Source organism: Balaenoptera physalus (genome assembly GCF_965194825.1).
Source record: "Balaenoptera physalus genome assembly, contig: HAP1_SCAFFOLD_407, whole genome shotgun sequence".
Classification (NCBI taxonomy): Eukaryota; Metazoa; Chordata; class Mammalia; order Artiodactyla; family Balaenopteridae; genus Balaenoptera; species Balaenoptera physalus.
In genome coordinates, this window is record NW_028126282.1 from 651,714 (window position 1) to 670,881 (window position 19,168).

A 19,168-nucleotide genomic window follows, 5' to 3' on the forward strand; every position below is an offset into this window, starting at 1 on the left:
TCACATGTATGTGACAGCCCCCAACTCTCTCCCCATCACAGGTGAGTGGCAGTCCCCAGCTCTCTCCCCTTCCGAGGTATTTGACTGCCCCCAGCTGTTACCTCATCAAAGTTGCCTGACAGCCCCCAATTCCCTCCCCATCACAGGTGAGTGAACGCCCCCTGCACTCTCCCCATCACAGGTATGTGACAGCCCCATCTTTCTTCCCATTACAGCTGAGTAAGAGCCCCCAGCTCTCTCCCCATCACAGGTATGTTACAGCCGCCACCTGTCTCCTCATCACAGGTATGTGACAACAACCAGCTCTCTCCCCATCATAGGTGTTTGACAGTCCCCATCTCTCTCCCCGTCACAGGTGTGTGACCGTCCCCATCTCTCTCCCCGTCACAGGTGTGTGACCGTCCCCATCTCTCTCCCCATCACAGGTGTTTGACAGTCCCCATCTCTCTCCCCATCACAGGTGTGTGAAAGTACCCAGCTCTCTCCCCATCACAGGTATGTAACTGCCTCTATCTCTCTCCCCATCACAGGTGAGTGACAGCCCCCAGCTATCTCCCCATCACAGGTGTGTGACAGCCCCCATCTCTCTCCCCATCACAGGTGAGTCACAGCGCCCTGCTCTCTCCCCATCACAGGTGAGTCACAGCCCCTAGCTCTCTCCCCCTCACTGGTATGTGACAGCCCACAGCTGTCTCCACATCACAGGTGCGTGACAGCTCCCAGCTCTCTCCCAATCTCAGGTACGTGACAGCCCCCTGCTCTCTCCCCATCACAGGTATGTGACAGCCCCCAGCTGTCTCCACATCACAGGTATGTGACAGCCCCCAGCTGTGTCCCCATTATAGGTATATAACAACCCCCAGCTGTCTCCACATCACGTGTATGTGACAATCACAAACTCTCTCCCCATCACAGGTGTGTAACCGTCCCCAGCTGTCTCCATATCACAGTTGCGTGACAGCCCGCTACCCTCTCCCCTTCACAGATGGGTGACAGCTCCCATCTCTCTCCCCGTCACGGGTATGTGACAGTCTGCATCTCTATCCCCATCACTTCTATGTGACAACCCCCAGCTGTCTCCACATCACAGGTGTGTGACAGCCCGAAGCTCTCTCCCCATCACCGGTGTGTGACACTCCCCAGCTGTCTCCATATCACAGGTGCTTGACAGACCCCCGCTCTCTCCCCATCAGAGATAGGTGACAGCCCCTATCTCTCTCCCAATCTCAGGTAGGTGACAGCCCCCACCTCTCTCCCCATCACAGGTGAGTCACAGCCCCCTGCTGTCTCCCCATCACAAGTATGTGACAGCTCCCAGGTCTCTCCCCATCACAGGTATGTGAAAACCCCCAGCTGTCTCCGCCCCACAGGTGCCTGACAGCCCCCAACTCTCTCCCCATCACAGGTAGGTGACAGCCCCCAGCCGTCTCCACATCACAGCTATGTGACAGCCCCCAGCTGTCTACCCATCACAGGTATGTGGCAGCCCCCAGCTGTCTTCCCATCACAGGGGTGTGACAGCCCTCAGCTCTCTGCCTATCACAGGTGTGTGACAGCCCCCCTTCTCTTCTGGTCACACCTCCCCCATTTGGCCACAGCCTCCTCCTTCCCGACGCCCCACAAAATCCTCACATCTATTCAGTTTTCCCTGAGACCCAAACTTCCCCAATGTAAGGTATAGTCAGAGCCAAACCTTGTTCTTGAGAACAGAGTGTTTGCTTGGCTGCTAAGCTCCGTGCTCTTCTACAGAACATATCTTCCATGGATTCTGTCTCTACATGGCTGTTTGTCCTTGATCCTGTCACCAGATCCCTTAGGATCTCAGACCGCTGACCTACAAAACTAGACCAGACCCAATGCCCTCTAAAGCCCCTTCTATTTCTGAAATCATGATTCTATGTGTTTTCTCCACAGTAGTCTCCCCCGGTCCTCTCTGTGACCCTTTTGTGTACCGTGTGAAGGTTTAGGGTTATACAGGTGTTCTGTTGTTCCTCCCTCCGCATCTTCAGGTGAGGCCACAAACCTGTGTCTTGTCGACACCTCCCCCGAAAGGTTTCACTGTATTTGTCCTCTCCTAAATGAAAGTCATGAATGAATCACCAATCCCCAAATTCCCTGGCAAATGCCTGTGCTATCAGACAGAGCCTGTGAAAACAGCCTAAATCAAGCCTGTCCTTTGCAGAAGAGATTTCCGACTTAACCATGCAGATTGCGGAAATGAGCAAGAATCTTCAGGAAGTGGAGAAGACCAGGAAGCAAGTGCAGCGAGAAAAGTCAGACCTCCAGGATGCCCTGGAAGAGATGGAGGCACGTATCTGGAATGTGAAGGAGGGCGGGGCGCTGAGGAAGGGGACTAGACCACCCCCAGTGGCCCTTCCTGCAGTAGGCTCTGTGTCTCCAATGGGAAGAATCCAGCCCCAACCCCGCCCTGGTGGGGACCAGCTGCTCTCTGCTGCCTCGCCTCATGGGTGTTCTCTAGTCCATCGTATTTCTCCTATTGAATAAATAAACTTGTTCATTATGTCCTCAACGTCTTCCTCTCAGAAAGCAAGAACTCAATCACCAAACATCCTGAGAGCAAGCTCAGAATCCCTTAGTTTTAACAGAGAGTTATACACGGTCATCTTTGGCTGTTGGGAATTCTGTGTGGTCCAAAGAGTGCAGGATCCTGATGCTATCACCAGCTGTGGCCAGTGAGGGGCGGATGCTTAAGAGGGTCTAGGGAAATTTGCACTATGCAGGATAACAGGAGAGCAATTCCTCTGTCTTTCTCTGTCTTTTTTGAGAAGAGGTTGGCTCCTGACTTATGGTCACTATTTAAAAAGACACAGTAATCAAAATTTTTACTAATTGAAAACGATGTTCTGTCCTCCTCAAGACATAAGATTGTTAACAACAAAGCTTCAGTTCTAGTTTCATTACTATTAACAATTTGGGAGCAAACTCTTTGAACTTCTTGAGTACTGTTCTATTTATTTGTAAAATAAGCCTAATAATACCCTTTTTATCATAATGGGGATGAAAAACCTCATTCAAGAAGGTGGCTGCCCCCGGCAATCCCAATCACTCCTTTACTTTTATCAGGGTTCCTTGAAGCATGAAGAGGGCAAGATTTTGCGTGTCCAGCTAGAGTTGAACCAGGTGAAATCTGAGCTTGACCGCAAGATCATTGAGAAGGAAGAAGAAATCGAGCAGCTGAAAAGAAACAGCCAGCGGGCAGCAAAGGCCATGCAGAGCGTGCTGGATGCTGAGATCCGGAGCCGGAATGTTGCTCTGAGGCTGAAGAAGAAGATGGAGAGAGACCTAAGTAAGATGGAGATTCAGCTGGGCCACTCCAACCGCCAGGTGGCAGAGACCCAGAAACACCTGTGCTCAGTCCAGAGCCAGCTCAAGGTGAGTGCACGGCCCCTGGAGGACCTGGCGGGACCTCAGCCTGCCCTGGGCTCCGGTCTCACCCCTGGTTTCTCGTGAAGGACTCCCAGCTGCATCTGGATGACGCCCTGAGGAGCAACGAGGACCTCAAGGAGCAGCTGGCCCTCGTGGAGCGCAGGAATGGCCTCTTGCTGGAGGAGCCGGAGGAGAGGAAGGTGGCCCTGGCGCGGACGGAGCGCACCCGCAAGCTGGCGGAGCGCGAGCTGCTGGAGGCCAGCGACCACATGCAGCTCCTTCACCCCCACGTGTGTCCGTCCTCACTCCACTCTGGGTCCACCCTGGAGGCAGGCAGGACCCAGGCTTGATGGAGAGGCGATCCCACCACTCCTTCCAGGCTAGTGGTCAAGACAAACTTTCATTAGGCCTAGTTCTCGGAATAACTTGGTCTCTAGATGGACAGATTGCTGAGCTTTCTTTTATCTGAAGATAAAAGATCATGGGGAAATCAGAGCAAGGCATGACAAATTATTGCATAAAAGGGCTGGAAAAGGCTTCACAGAGGTGGTAACATTTAAGCTGCAAGCTTAGAAAATTAGGATTGTCTTTTGAAATAATTACTTTTAGGAAAGTTAAAGAATTTCTTGTTTCATTTCTTATTTTTTTGGACCACACCACATGGCATAAGGGATCTTAGTTCCCCAACCAGGGATCGAACCCGCACCCTGCGTGGTGGAAACACAGAGCCCTAATCACTGGACCGCCAGGGAATTCCCCCAAAATTCCTTGCTTTAAAAACTATTTTTTGAATTAGCCAAAAAACTAGAAAAATACCAACCTTATTGTTAGCATTTTGGGGATCTCCTATTCTAGGCTCTTGTTTCTATACATAAATATGCTATTTTTTGTAAACGTGATCAATCCTTTTGCAACTTTTTTTCATTTAACAACGTGTTGTGAACATATTTCTATATTTTAAAATAGTTTTCTATGATACGGTTTTTTAATGGCAGAAAAGCAGTCCATTTTAGTTGTGTATTATGGCACATTTATTTAATCAGTCTTCTACGGTTGGATATTTTTAGACTGTTCCCAATAAAAATTTTTAGGATTAGAAGATTGTATGACTAACTTCTTCATAACTAAATTTTCACATATATCCATGATTACTATTTCCTTAATATTCCTAAAAGTAAGTAAATTCCTGGAAGTATATATTCATGGTCAAAACAGAAAAGACATTTATGATATGTTGTAAATTGGTCTTTAACAAAGTTGTCCCAATTTTTACTCCCATGGGGAAAAGAAGTGAGAGTGCTTAGCTATTATTTTTTTTAATCTTCAACGATTTTATGGTTGGAAATGCCTCATTTTCAAAATTCTTATTTGTTTGATTACTAATGAGGTGGAACATTTTTGTCGTATTTGTTGGCTATTTGTATTTCTTCTGGTGTGTCTTAGCTATTTGTACTTTTGCCCTTTTTTCTTAATGATTTGTCTTTTTTACATATTAAGGAAGGAAATATTTTTTCAGTAATGCACATTGCAAATGTTTTCTCGTTTGTCATCAACCGAACAACTCTGTACAATGTTTTGATCATGAGAATTATTTTTCATTTCACATAGTTATGTCAACCATTTCCTTGTTCCAGCACCTTTAACTAAATAATTTATCCTTCCTCAAATATTTGAATGTCCACATTTATCATTTACTCACTTCTTTTATGTACAATTCTCGGGCCTGTTTTGGGATATCTGTCCTATCAAAAATGAAAGTCTTTTTAATTTTTTTTTCACCAGTGTGAAAAATAAGAAATGGAACGTTCTCGAGCTTGACTTCTTTCCCCACCCAACCCTCTCCCTTCCAATCGTTGTAAGTGTCCAAATGTAGCACGAACCTCTTATCTAATTTTTCTTGTAGAACACGTGCCTGATAAATACCAAGAAAAAACTGGCAGCTGACATAGCCCAATGCCAGGCAGAGGTGGAGAAGTCTATCCAGGAGTCCAAAAATGCAGAGGAGAAGGCCAAGAAGGCCGTCACGGATGTGCACTCCATTCTTTCTTATCAGAGATGCTGTCTGGAGATAAGAAAGGGGCTTCTACGCCGCCCCTTTGGGACCTGCAAGTAGGTTTCCTCTCCTCACCCCTGCATTCAGTCAGTGGTGGCTTCCCGGAGAGACCGAAGGAGACGGAGCCTGAGCAGAGGCAAAGTGGGAAGGGAACCATGCAGCATCAGTGGTGGCTGCGGAAGGAGGAAAGCATCAGCGTGCCTAGTACCAGCCTCACAGCACCCTCCGTGTGCCTGCATAGGAGGGGTGGGTGGCCCACTGATGCCTCTTGTGAACTTAACCAGGCGGCCATGATGGCCGAGGTGCTGACAGAGAAGGAGCAGGACACCAGCGCCCACCTGGCACGGATGAAGAAGCACCTGGAGCAGACGGTGAAGGACCTGCAGCACCACCTGGACGAGGCTGAGCAGCTGGCCTTGAAGGGCGGCAAGAAGCACATCCAGAAGCTGGAGGCCAGTGTGGGTCTCTCAATCTCTCTGAACCCGGGAAGTGAAAACGGCACTCCCCGATCCTTCTCTCTTCTTGTATATTGACTCCCATCCTTATCCTGTGGCTGGGGACAGCCACCCAATATCGTCAGTAGTTCCTGAGTTAATTAACATCCCCCAAGACTGACTATATAAGTATCTTTTTTGATTGTAGGTACGTGAGCTTGAAGGAGAGGTAGGTTGAAAGTGAGCAGAAACGTAATGCTGAGGCTGTTAAAGGTTTGTGGAAACACGAGAGAAGAGTAAAGGAACTCACCTACCAGGTAAGGGGAAGAGCTTTCTAGAATATCCAGACTTCCTGCACAAAGGGAAATTGAAAACCTGGTGACTATGTGGTACTCACAAATAGCTACATGTTAACTTGATATACATAAGGGGCAAATGACACAATCACCTATCACAGACCCTTTCCTAAGCTAGGAAAATCAGGAAGGCCTTTAGAAAATCGTGTAACTGAGGAAGGAATACAGGTTTCAAAGACAGATAAACTGGTATTAGTCCTAGTTTGGCCTCTTACTTTTTAAACTCGGATGGGTTACCTAACACTCTCAACTTTAATTCATCACCTGTAAAATAGAATAAAAACATCTACTCACCAGAGTAGGGAGGTAAGGATTAGAGACGTGTATAACTCTCCAATATAGTGCCTGCACACAGTGGACATTTAACAAGAGTGGCTACTGTTAATACTATGAAGGAAGCCTCAGAGTGGACCACATTTATCCCAGGCCCACCTGCCATCATATCAAAGTGATTTACTTCACCACCTGTAGTGGGTTGATTTTGTTGGATTCAATGCAGACCATTTTTGTCAAACTTCCAGACTGAGGAAGAGTGCAAGAATGTTCTCAGGCTGCAAGACCTGGTAGATAAATTACAGGCAAAGGTGAAATCATACAAGAGACAAGCTGAGGAGGCTGTAAGTATCTTTAAGCCCTTGAGGGAAGAAGAAAACTTCGTTGGGGCTAGAAAGTATATTAAGAGAATGTGTTAATGAGAAAGAAAGAGACCAAGTAAGAATATGTCATTCTTATTTTAAGAGAGATGATATAAATATGAATTTACCCCCAAATCCTAATTATAGAATAAGACCTCAAGACGAGATATTTTTATTATTAAGCAATTTGTAGGGGTTGGGGGAAAAAAAGAAAATTCCAAATAACCCACCTTACTTGATAGCTGCAAAGAATATCCAGCAGAAAATCTAACACCATGATAAATATTCCTCTCCCTCTAGAAATGCACAAAATCAATTGTTCCCAAAAGCCAAACAGAAATCTTTTACCCCAGCTGACTCCTTCCCTCACTACCACTGTCATCAGCAGGGACTTATCCCTGCACATTCGCTGTAGCAAATTAGGATGTGTTGGAAGGTTCTCCAGCTTCACTTTTCCTGGTTGTTCCCCACTCTTCCAGACACAATGGAGTGGGAAAGAGGTAAGAAAAGGGAACACGAAAGGGAGAGGCACGAATGGTAGTAAGTCCAACCAACAAAGGGCATACTTTCTTCCTATCCCCATCCCCCCACCCGCAGCGTCTCTGTATACCAGTGTCAAAATATATGGCAAAAACATTTCAACTGGGATTTTCCTGAAGTTAGAATTTGACCTTACATTTATTGTCTAACCTCTGTGAGCGAGCGCACATGGGTCTCTTCTTCCTTTCCACTTAGTCCATACATCGTAAATAGACTTCACGTATACATGGGTTTGACATAATGAGCTCGTCTCTTCCATTTCAAAACTATTTCCTCTTGCATTCTTTAGAATAAAAAATGTAATGGAAGTTACAACTTCTGTCTGGATTTGAAATCACATATGACAAACAAACCGTAAGAAGAAAATATCTGAGTTGAGGAAATAATCCTGTTTGTGAAAAGTGCAATGAGAACCACAAAGTCTAACTCTCACAACTTTATTCTTAGGAGGAACAATCCAATGCTAATCTTGCCAGATTCCGCAAGCTCCAGCACGAGCTGGAGGAGGCCGAGGAATGGGCTGTCATTGCCGAGTCCCAGGTCAACAAGCTGCGGGTGAAGAGCCGGGAGATTCACACACAAGTCAGTGCAGAGTGAACACATCTGCCTGATGCTGCCAAGGGGCTGAAGAAATGCACAAAATGTGCTATTTTGGGTCACTTGCTTTGTGATGTTTTTCTCTTCATGTTGAATAAATAAAAACTACAGTGAACTGATAAACTGAACCAGACTTATTTACTTCCAAAATTATTTATTCTCAAACACATTTCTCACCTAGCTATTATTTTTTAACATTATATATGGCTTTGTGAACATTCAATATCTGTACCTCCCTCACCACCCCGCATCCCTGTTCCCATCTCCAGCTCCACCACACACACACACAATTACCTTTTACTGGACTTAATTTTATTAAATCTCTCTAGACTGTTACAAATGACTAAGGAAACCACTCATGGAGGTTACCCCTTCAGACAGGACACACTCATGAACCCACTCCACAGGTGGTTACTGAGCATCTACTATGCGCTGGGCACTGCTCTCAGTACTATGGGAATAGCAGTGAACAAAGCATAGTTCCCTCCCTCTGGGAACTTATATTCTGCAAGGAAAGAAAGGCAGACAACAAATAAGAAGCTGTCTCTACTATATTTAAAATAGATAATCAACAAGAACCTACTGTATAGCACAGGGAACTCGGCTCAGTATTCTGTAATAACCTAAACGGGAAAAGAATTCGAAAAAGAATGGACACTTGTATGGGTATAAATGATTCACTCTGCTGTACACCTGTAACTAACACATCATTGTTAATCAACTATACTCCAACATAAAATTTTTGTAAAAAGATCTACAAAAAAAATAAGAAGCTGTGTAATGTGTCAGGTAAGTGCTCATGAGAAATAAAAAAAGTAAGAGGGAGGCAGTTAGTACTTTGTAGAGAGGAGTCCAGAAAGGCCTCTCTAAGAAAAACACATTTGAGCTGAGACCTGAAGGAGGCAAGAGTATTCCAGGCAGAGGGAGCAAAAGAAAATGCAAAGGCCCTGAGGCAGGGGCAGTTTGGCATGTCCCAGGGACAAGAAGGAGGCCAGCAGGGCTAGAGGAGAATGAGCAAGATAGTTACGGCATAAGAGAGGAACCTGGGACCCCAGGGATCATGTAGGGCTTCAGGGCCACCTGAAGACTTTTTTCTTCACTCAGAGTGACATGGGAAATCTTTGGAGTGTTTTGAGCAGAGGAGTGATATTAACACACATTTTAAAAGAATCACTCTGGGGACTTCCCTGGTGGTGCAGTGGTTGAGAATCTGCCTGCCAATGCAGGGGACACGGGTTCGAGCCCTGGTCCTGGAAGATCCCACATGCCGCGGAGCAACTAAGCCCATGGACCACAACTACTAAGCCTGTGCTCTAGAGCCCGCAAGCCACAACTACTGAGCCCACATGCTGCAACTACTGAAGGCCTCACACCTAGAGCCCGTGCTCCACAACAAGAGAAGCCACTGCAATGAGAAGCCTCTGCACTGCAAGGGAGAGTAGCCCCCTTTCACCGCAACTAGAGAAAGCCCGTGCACAGCAAAGAAGACCCAACACAGCCAAAATGAATAAACAAATAAGCCTTTAAAAAAAAAAAGAATCACTCTGCTGCATTGAGAATACACTGAAGGGGGCAGAGGTAGAAACTGTGAGACCAGTTAGGAGTCTACTGCAAAATAAAAGATAAAAATGACAGTGGCTTAGACCAGAGAGATAGGCACTGGGAGATGACGAGAAGCAGATGGATTCTAGATGTACTGTGAAGGTAGCACACATAGGGTTTTCTGACAGACTGGATGGATGAGTGGGTGAGAGAGAGAGAGAGAGAGAGAGAGAGAGAAAGGACTTATGAAAAGAGGAGGAATAAAACAAGAAAGATTTAGTGCAGTATAAACATGAGAAGTTTGGTATCTAGAAAGAGAGGAAGCAGTAGAACAAAAATGCAATCTAGACAAAAATTGTACTTTATGCACTCCTGTCCCTCTTCCACCTTCTACCATCCACACTCCCTTGCCTCCCAACCCCTATCAGCCTCACTCCTTTACAGTATAAACTGCACAGGCCTCAATCGCAAAAATGTCTAAAATTAATAACAGTTTAAAACAAAAAAATTCAAAATACTCTCCTAAATTAAATTTTGGATCAAAGAGGCAACCAAAAGTAGAATCACAAAAACTTCTAGAAGTAAACATAAGAGTAAATCTTTGTGACATTGGTTTACACAAAGATTTCTTAGATGCCAACACCAAAAGCACAAGCCATGAGAGAAAAAATTGATAAACTAGATTTCATCAAAATTCAGTTTCTGCACTTTGAAAAACACTGTTAAACAGAATGAAAGGGCAAGCCACCGACTGAGAAAAAGTATTTAAATATTATACCCCTGATAAAGGACTTGTGTCCAGAATACATACAGAAATCTATATCTTCACTAAAAAGAAAACAAATCACCCAATTTTTAAAGAGCCAAAAGATTTAAACAAACATTTCACCAAAGAAGATATACACAGAGCACATGAAAAATGTTCATCATGAATCATTAGGGGACTAATAATTAAAACATAATGAGAAATCACAACACACCTATTACAATGACTAAAAGTCCAAGTGTTGGCCAAGAGGTGGAGGTACTGGACCTCTCACACTGGCTAGTGGTCATGTAAAACAGCATAACCATTTTGGAAAATACTTCGGCAGCCTCTTAAAAAGTTAAGAAATTACCCATTTGTTCCAGTCGTTCCACTTCTAGGTATTTACTCAAGAGAAATGAAAACATATGTCCACACAAATATTCAGAGCATATTTATCTGTAATAGCCCCAACTGAAAACCACCCAAATGGCCATTAACAGGTGAATGGACAAACACATTGTGGTAAATCCATATAATGTAATACTACAAAATGATAAAAATAAACTATTGGGTTTCCCTGGTGGCGCAGTGGTTAAGAATCCACCTGCCAATGTAGGGGACACGGGATCGAGCCCTGGTCCAGGAAGATCCCACATGCCGTGGAGCAACTAAGTCCATGCACCACAACTACTGAGCCTGCGCTCTAGAGCCCGAGAGCCACAACTACTGAAGCCCACGCACCTAGAGCCCGTGCTCCACAACAAGAGAAGCCACTGCAATGAGAAGCCCGCACATCGCAACGAAGAGTAGCCTCCGCTCGCCGCAACCAGAGAAAAGCCCGCCCGCAGCAACGAAGACCCAACACAGCCAGAAACAATAAATAAATAAAATAATAAAATAAATAAAATTTTTTAAAAAAATGATAAATATAAACTATTAACACACACAAAAACATGGATGGATCTCAAAATAATAATGCTGATGGAAAGTAGCCAGACCAAAAAAGTGTAGACTCTATTATTCCATTTATATAAAATTCTAGGGAAAAAAAATGAATGTATAGTGACTGAAAGCTGACTAGTGGTTGCCTAGGGATAGAGAGGCAGGATTTATGGGAGGCACAGAAGGACAGTAGGATGTATTACAAAAGACCAGGAGGAAACTTTGGGCGTGATGGACATGTTCATTATCTTGATTCAGATGATGGTGTCACAGTGTATGCATATGTCGAGACTCTTTAAATATGTACAGTTCGTTATACATCAATTATATCCCCATAAAGCTGTTAAAATTTTTCATTGGGGGAAATACTACAATTATAGTGCTTTGGGAAAATAATAATTAGGATACTGTATATCCAAGCCAGAGTTATAATTTTTGATAGGAATTACATTAAATCTATTTACCAGTTTGGGGAAAATTAGCTTACTTACTATGTTGATTCTTCCAATTCGTGAATAAAGTATGTTTTTCCATTTATTCAGATCCTCTTCAATTTCTGTCTTCCTTGTTTTACAGTTTCCAGCATACAAGTCTTGTACATGTTTTGTTAGATTTACACCTAAATTCTTCTTTTTCTTTCTTTTTGTTTTTAAGTAATTGTAAATTGTATTGTATTTCTTTGTTGTTGTTTTTTTTTTTGTGGCTGCATTGGGCCTTTGTTGCTGCACGCAGGCTTTCTCTAGTTGCAGCGAGCGGGGGCTACTCTTCATTGCGATGCGTGGGCTTCTCACTGCGGTGGCTTCTCTTGTTGTGGAGCACGGGCTCTAGGCACATGGGTTTCATTAGTTGTGGCTCTCGGGCTCTAGAGCATAGGCTCAGTTGTTGTGGTGCACGACCTGAGTTGCTCCATGGCATGTGGGATCTTCCCGGACCAGGGATCAAACCTGTGTCCCCTGCATTGGCAGGCAGATTTTTAACCACTGCGCCACCAGGGAAGTCCCTGTATTTCTAATTTCAGTGTCCACATGTTCACTGCTAGCATACAGCCTAAAGAAATACAACTGATTTTTGTATGTTTATGTTATACACTGAAACCCTACTGAACTCACTTCATAGTTTTGAGTTTGGGGGGAAATTCTTTGGGATTTTCTACATCAACAATCATGTACCTCAGAAAACAACCACTTAAGGTGAATCTAAATTAATTAAAATGAAGTCCAAAATTACACAGTAAACTGTGGGGAAAAAGTCTGATTGGGATTTTATCATAAAAATCAAGCCAGAACTACTGAAATAAATTTATTTTCTCTTATACTTCACAAGATTTAAGTTATAACTGCATCTCTATTAATTCTCGGAACAAAGAATGAATCAATGTTGGAATTGGGAGGGAAGGAACATCCTTCTCACAATCTTGTATGATGTGGCACCCTTTATGTTTAGCTTTTGCAATGCAATCATAAAGAATGTCCTTTTTTGCAAAAACTGTATCATGTCTTCATTAATATTTTAAGGGTCTTCCTAATCCTTTGATCCTAAACTCACTCTCTTGAAGCACTTATTAGATCATCACTGTCCATGTTCAGAACTTTATAATTATTAACTTGTTCAGTGCTGCTGCATCACCCTGGCCAGTGGCTTTGCAGAATTCAAGCAGGTTTCTAATACCACTTTCATCAACTTCATTAAATTCTGAAAATTTTGCAGTATTTGTCATTTTATTTTGCAGTCATGTTGCACTGACTATTGCATATTTACAACACCTGATAATCAGTATGCTCATGTACTAGGGAATAACAAAACTGACTCCATATCAGATCTGTTTCTTTTACTTTAACCTTTGTACTTCGTTTTTGCTACAACTTAATGTTGCCTATAGCCTGAAATATACAGGATAGCCAATTCTCAAGGCTCTGGCCTTTACAGGTGTAACACTTTTCCATTCATAGAGAGATAAAAAGTTGCAGAACAGAGAATAACATGTCTTGTTGGAGGTTTACAGGAACACCATGACCTGACCTAAGTGGACAGTGCAAGAGCAAAGGATTCCGACACCAAGTTTGCAACAGCTAACAACACTCCCTCCCCTTTTAGTATAAAAAAAGCCTGAATTCTACCTCGGGGAAGATCGTTCTAGCCCATCTTACCTGAGGACCCTAGCCCACCATCTTCTCGGTCTGCTGGCTTTCTGAATAAAGTCACTATTCCTTGCCCCAACCACTCGTCTCTCGATTTGTTGACCTGTTGTGCGGCAAGCAATATGAGCTTGGGCTCCGTAACGATCATTAGAGAATACTTATTGTTTTCTTATGCCACATCGCTACTGTGGAGACTCTAATAACAGGCATTGTACTACTGCAAACCTTAAAACAGTCATACCCTTTGCCCAGAAAGTCTATTCTATAAATATCGTCAAGATATGCATAAACATATGCACACATATGTTTACAGGAATATTTAAAAGAAAAAAAAATTAGCACACCCTAAGTGCCCCAAAATAGAAAACTGAGTACAGTCATAGGATGGAACGATATGTAACTATTAAAAATCATGATGTAGAAGAAGAGTTAATATCATGATAAAATTTCCTATAATCTGTTAAGTTGTAAAGGCAGAATACAAAACCATGTTTACAGGCTGATACCCTAATTGTGTATTTGTTTAAAGCACGTGTTTAAAAAAAAAACTGTGTATGTGTTTACAAACATAAAAAAAAAGTGTAAAAGGACTTAATCCAAATTCCGGTAGAGATTACTTCTATGCTAAAATCTTAGGAGTGATTTAACTTTTTCCTTCAGTGTTTGATTATGTTTTTCAATCTTTCTACAATATGTACCTCACTTTGGGAATTTTTTTAAAGGCTCGTATTTTTTAAATACAATAAATAAAAGGAACGTGCTTCTTAAGAGGACTTCATATCCAGTTCTCATCAAAGACATGGGTATAACTGACAAGAGAAAGGTGAAGAGGAGAGGGTCATTTGATGGACGAGACCATTAGCAGAACTACTAAAAGCTGTTGCCTTTTATCCAAGTTTTCGGTAAGCATTAACATTCCAGGGCTAACACAGCAGCTGTCGGTGAGCAAACTTAAATTCTGCCTCCTGGCTGTGACAGAGGTTTGGACACATGTTACATTGACACCAGTGTCCCCAGACACCTTCACTGAGGACTTAGTCGGTCCCATTTTCCTAAGTGGGAAGCTGAAGAATCAGCTGTGGGCAGATGCAAAGAACCTTATTTCCTTAAGGATGGAATTTACCAGACTGATTCCTCCCTCCTGGCTCCAAGCGCCACCAAGATGCTGCTTCCGGAGCCCACGAGAGAAAAAGAAAGCCTCTTCACTGATGAAGGAGGAAAACATTCCCCTTGGGGAACACACCCAAAACAGGGCTTTTCTTATATTATAATAGCCTGACCTTCCCAAGAGGGCGGGCTATTTTCTCAGCTCCTCACAGAAACAACGGCTTATGGCTCTCTCTCGGGGAAACTGAGGTACAACACAGGGGGAGCCCTCAAATTATGAAAAATGTTGTTAGGAGGATGGATGGGAAAGGTGGTATCTTTGGAGCAACAGAATCATATTTTTTTCCGGTATATTCTGAAAAATAATTCTATTGATACCCACAGTTTTTAGTACCCAAAAATGGATTTAGCCCTATATATTACATAAGTATATGTATATGCAATGTAATAAAATGCCTATAAACGTACTGAAAAACTTCAAATGGAATTTGGCGACTTGAGAATTTTCAGAAATTTCCTTGCAGCCCAGTCACGTCAAGAGCCGGGGGTTCGAATTCCCTCGCCACTTCCGGCTTCACACCCTCCCACCACACGCACAGTTAAGCTCTGGTATCGCGGAGCTGACGAGAAACGCCTGCCTCTCTCACAAACTCCAAACGTACACTCACCGGCCAGGGCCCCTCACCATCTCCAGGCTGGTCCCAACCCTGGCGGAATCACTTCCAGCCTTTCCTTCCCTGGTGGTGCACCCCTCCCATGATGCCATGGGGCGCACCCCTCCCATGATGCCCCGGGGCGCACCCCTCCCATGATGCCCCGGGGTGCAGCCCTCCCACGATGCCCCAGAGCACACTCCTCCCATAATGCCCCGGGGTGCACCCCTCCCATGATGCCCCGGGGCGCAACGGAAGCAACTCCTCACCTCTCTGGGAAATTGAAACCGCCTTTCTTCTCGGTAGTTACCGGGTGTTTCCTTGGAAGTCGACGGCTGCTGAGTTTTTCACGTGTTTTCAATACTGTGATCCACCCACCCTCCCCGAACTAGATGGTAAGCTGTTTGAGAGAACCAACTTCTAATCCCCAATGCCTGTAACGGTGTCTTTATAAGCCATTTGCTAAATGAAAACCAGCTAAACTTTTTGTTTGACAGAGTGAAGCAAAGCTGAGTAGAAAAACAGCAGATAACAGAGCCAACGCTCAGCAGAGAATATGGAAGAATAGTGTTACCTTTATAATAACAGCTGACATTTAAAACCCTAAATCCTTACCTTAGTTTGCAAGGCTCTAAGCATCTGGCCCCTAGCCGCTTCTGCCACTTCATTCCTTGCTACTGTATCCCTGGCTCCTTTCATCCCTGCCCTACTGGCCTTTATTCTGTTCCTCTGCAGGCAAGTTCCCCTCCCAGAGCCTTTGCATTTGTTTCCTCTGCCTGGAATACTGTGCCCCGTTGATATTCTCCTGGCTTGCTCTTCCTCTAAGTGCTCAAATACCATCTCTTTAGAGAAACTTATCCTGATTGATCCATTTCAAACCCACACAGCCACTGTTTCTTTATCCTAATTTTCCTTTCCTTCAGAGAATTTATCACTAATTGACATTTGATATCTGTTTGTTTGTTGTCTGTCCCCACATACACACACACTAGAATAGAGTTTCCATGAGGGCAGAGACTTTGCCTGTTCTGTTCCCTAGTGCTTAAAATCTTCCCAGCATGTAGTAAGCCCTCAATGAATGTTTGATGAATAAACAATTGAATACGTGCATGCTCCCTGTTACCGGCTCTGTGCATTACAGCTTCAAAATTAGCAATTCCATATGTGAATTTCATCACCATCCTGGTTTTGTGAGAGATCTCAAGCTGGTTCCATCTAGCCCCATCTTGGTCAAGTTTGAGGATTTTGCCATCACACCCCCACCGCCTTTTGGGTAGGGTGATAAATTTATCTGGGTTTGCCCAGGATTGTCCTGATTTTAAAACTGAAGTCTCAGGAATCTCTTCAATTCCAAGCAAATTAGGAAGGTTGGTCACCCTGCTTTGAGGTATCTAGGCTCCATCTTCCTCGTCTTGTTTTATTGTTGTGAGTGTGTGGAATGAGGGGGTGGGGGTGGGGGGTGGTGATGACTTAAAGAGTGTTCTGGGCCATCTGGAGAGGAAATTGGCTATATGTAGTGGGTAGAATGGGAGGGCTGGATGGCCAGTAGTGAGGCTGTGGTCAGCTGATGGGCCTTACCAAACAGCAACAAAAAAAGAGATGAAAGAACAATAGAAGATGCTGTCCTGGCTTCCAGAGCCCTCTGGCACAGGCAATGGTTGGTACATTCTCTAGAGAAAGCTCCTGGATTCTACGTCTCAGGCTCTGCTGTTGACATGGCCTCACCCACTCCATGTCACTTTCAAAAAGTAGCCTATCATGCATTTATTAACTCAGTTGTCACAAGAACCCCATGAGTTAGGTATTGTTATTATCCCCATTTTACAGATGAAGAAACTGAGGCTCAGAAAAGTAGAATAAGTTGCGCAAATTCAAATAGTTTAAATAGTGAAGTCAGGATTTGAACCTCAGTATTCTGACTCTCAAAGTCCACTCTTAGTCACTACATTATCACGCAGCTCTTAACAATGTAAATATACATTTGGGCTATGCCTAGCCAAGGGCATAAAATCTTTTTTTTTTTTTTTTTAGGCTACGTTGTTTCATGCCCCAACAGTTGAAATTAAAAGTAATTGATCACGCGTTTCTTAGTTCTAATGAGGCTTTAAGCACTGAAGAAACCAATAAAAAAAATACAACTACTAGACAAAAAAGGGCAAATGACATAGACCCTAAGTCTCACAGGCATCAGTCAAGATTATGAGGCCAGATAAGAAAGTCTCCAGTTTACTGGACAGACCTAACTGGTAGAATTTCTTCTCTGAACACAATGTTCCCAGGCCATGCACACACTCTCTCCATGATATTTTCAAAGAAGGATGCTTCATTTGCATGTAATTCTGAGAAGCATGTATAATTCTGAGAGCGTTAGTGTCTTAACAGGATCTTGCAAAGCCAGAAACAGCTGTCTTGTAGTGAAAACACAAACTGGACTTGGATTCAAACCAGACTTGTTCTAGCTCCCATTCTGCCACTTACTAGCTGTATGACTAAGTCACTTAATCTCGCCAAGCCTCAGTTTTCCAACCTGTAAAACTGATAAATCTATATCCTCACTGATTGAAGGAAAATCAGTTTAAACATTTCTCTGGATAATCCCCCATCAACTTTTTGCTTTGCAAAATTGTAGTGTAGAAATGCCAGCAGTATGGAAGTTTATGTATTGTACTTGAAAGAGTTCTGAACTAGTGCTCTTGGATCTGAGAGTAGAATGGGAAGGGGGTCTGTCTAATTAATTAGCATTAATTAGGTAACCTGTCCAGAACCTCAGTTTCTGATTCTGTAACATCAGGGTTAGATTAGGTAATATTCAAGGTTCCCCTCTAGTTCTGGATCTAATATTCTCACTCAATATTTTTAATTAGGCGATTAAATATAAATTTGTATCATTCACTAATATACCTGTCCTGTGATTTTGCCCAAAAATTTCTGTTTCTGGCTGGGGAACTTCTTGCTGCTTTTGGAAATTTCATCTGTTACATAGCTCTTAGATAGTTGTAACGGGTAAGGGATAATCCTCCTATCAGCACAATTAACTGCCCTTTCTTCTCAAGTAGCCCTCTGCAGAATGAGCTTGATTACACTTGTTTCCTGGGCCTCTCTATTTGGCCCTGCTGCTGCTTTCTCCATCCAAATCTGCATTTCCTCTGAATGCACCTTATATAGTGATTGGTGGAGAGATTTGTTCCCAGGGAAATCAGGAAAACTTGTTCCTCCTCCTTAACACCTGCTCACTCCTTAATCCTTGCCTTCAAAGCTTCCACCCCCACCATCCTGCTGACATTAATGTCAGGATCACCTCTCTGACTGACCCAATGCCCTTTTCATGGTCCTCCTTTTCTCCATCTTCTCTGTAGAGCTTTTTACTATATCCTCTCTCTTGAAAATACCACCCTCTCGAAAATACCACCTCCCTTGACTTCTTCTGACACTAATAATGAAGTTCCCATCACTTTAGAGTTGACAAAATGATTTTGTAACAAGACTGGAGAAAACCCTCATTGACAGAACTCCTCTCAGGGTTGGGAGAGATGGAATGATGGTGTGGGGTGTGAGCTGGGGACTACAGGGCATAGTGGTGGGATAAAGATGAAGCTCCCAAAGGGAGTATGTGAGTAAAAATAGGTGATCACCAAACTTTCTAAGGATAAAAGTGGTGTTCTTTACTTGAGGACTTTTATTTTGTTGTGTAACCAGATGAGTAGGCATGCAGGTCAATGGCAGAGCTAAAACGCCCCATGTAACAGAGGAACAAATGAGTACCCATAGGGGTCGGGCAGACACCTCAGGGGAAGAAAGGAAATCAACCACCTGCATCAGTGTGAAGGAAAATGGACTTCGTGGAAGTCATTGCTGATGGAAACTGAATACTTTAGGGGATGTAATATAATCCTCTTCTAGTCTGCTCTACAAAATCTTCAGTAAAGCCTGCATTGCTCACTTATGTTTTTTGTGCTAGTGGATTATTTGCCAAGGTCTGTGTCAAGGTTGATACAGATTGAAGCATACTGTTTGGCACTGGCTGGAAAGAGACTGC

The 19,168-nt window shown here is 43.6% G+C and overlaps 1 long non-coding RNA gene and 1 pseudogene across 2 annotated transcripts in view; one reads left to right on the forward strand and one right to left on the reverse strand.

Annotated features, from left to right (window-relative positions):
• The window catches only part of LOC309653509, a 374,786-nt gene extending 368,969 nt beyond the window's left edge, over positions 1-5,817 (reverse strand). Inside the window, exon 1 of the long non-coding RNA XR_014259229.1 lies at positions 5,786-5,817. This is a non-coding gene — a long non-coding RNA (uncharacterized lncRNA). The remainder of the gene's footprint in view (positions 1-5,785) is intronic.
• On the forward strand, positions 3,013-3,737 carry LOC309653504 (myosin-13 pseudogene; annotated as a pseudogene). Its single transcript, XR_014268804.1, has 2 exons — positions 3,013-3,393; positions 3,474-3,737. The product of XR_014268804.1 is annotated as a myosin-13 pseudogene (transcript).
• Positions 5,818-19,168: the final 13,351 nt, after the last annotated feature.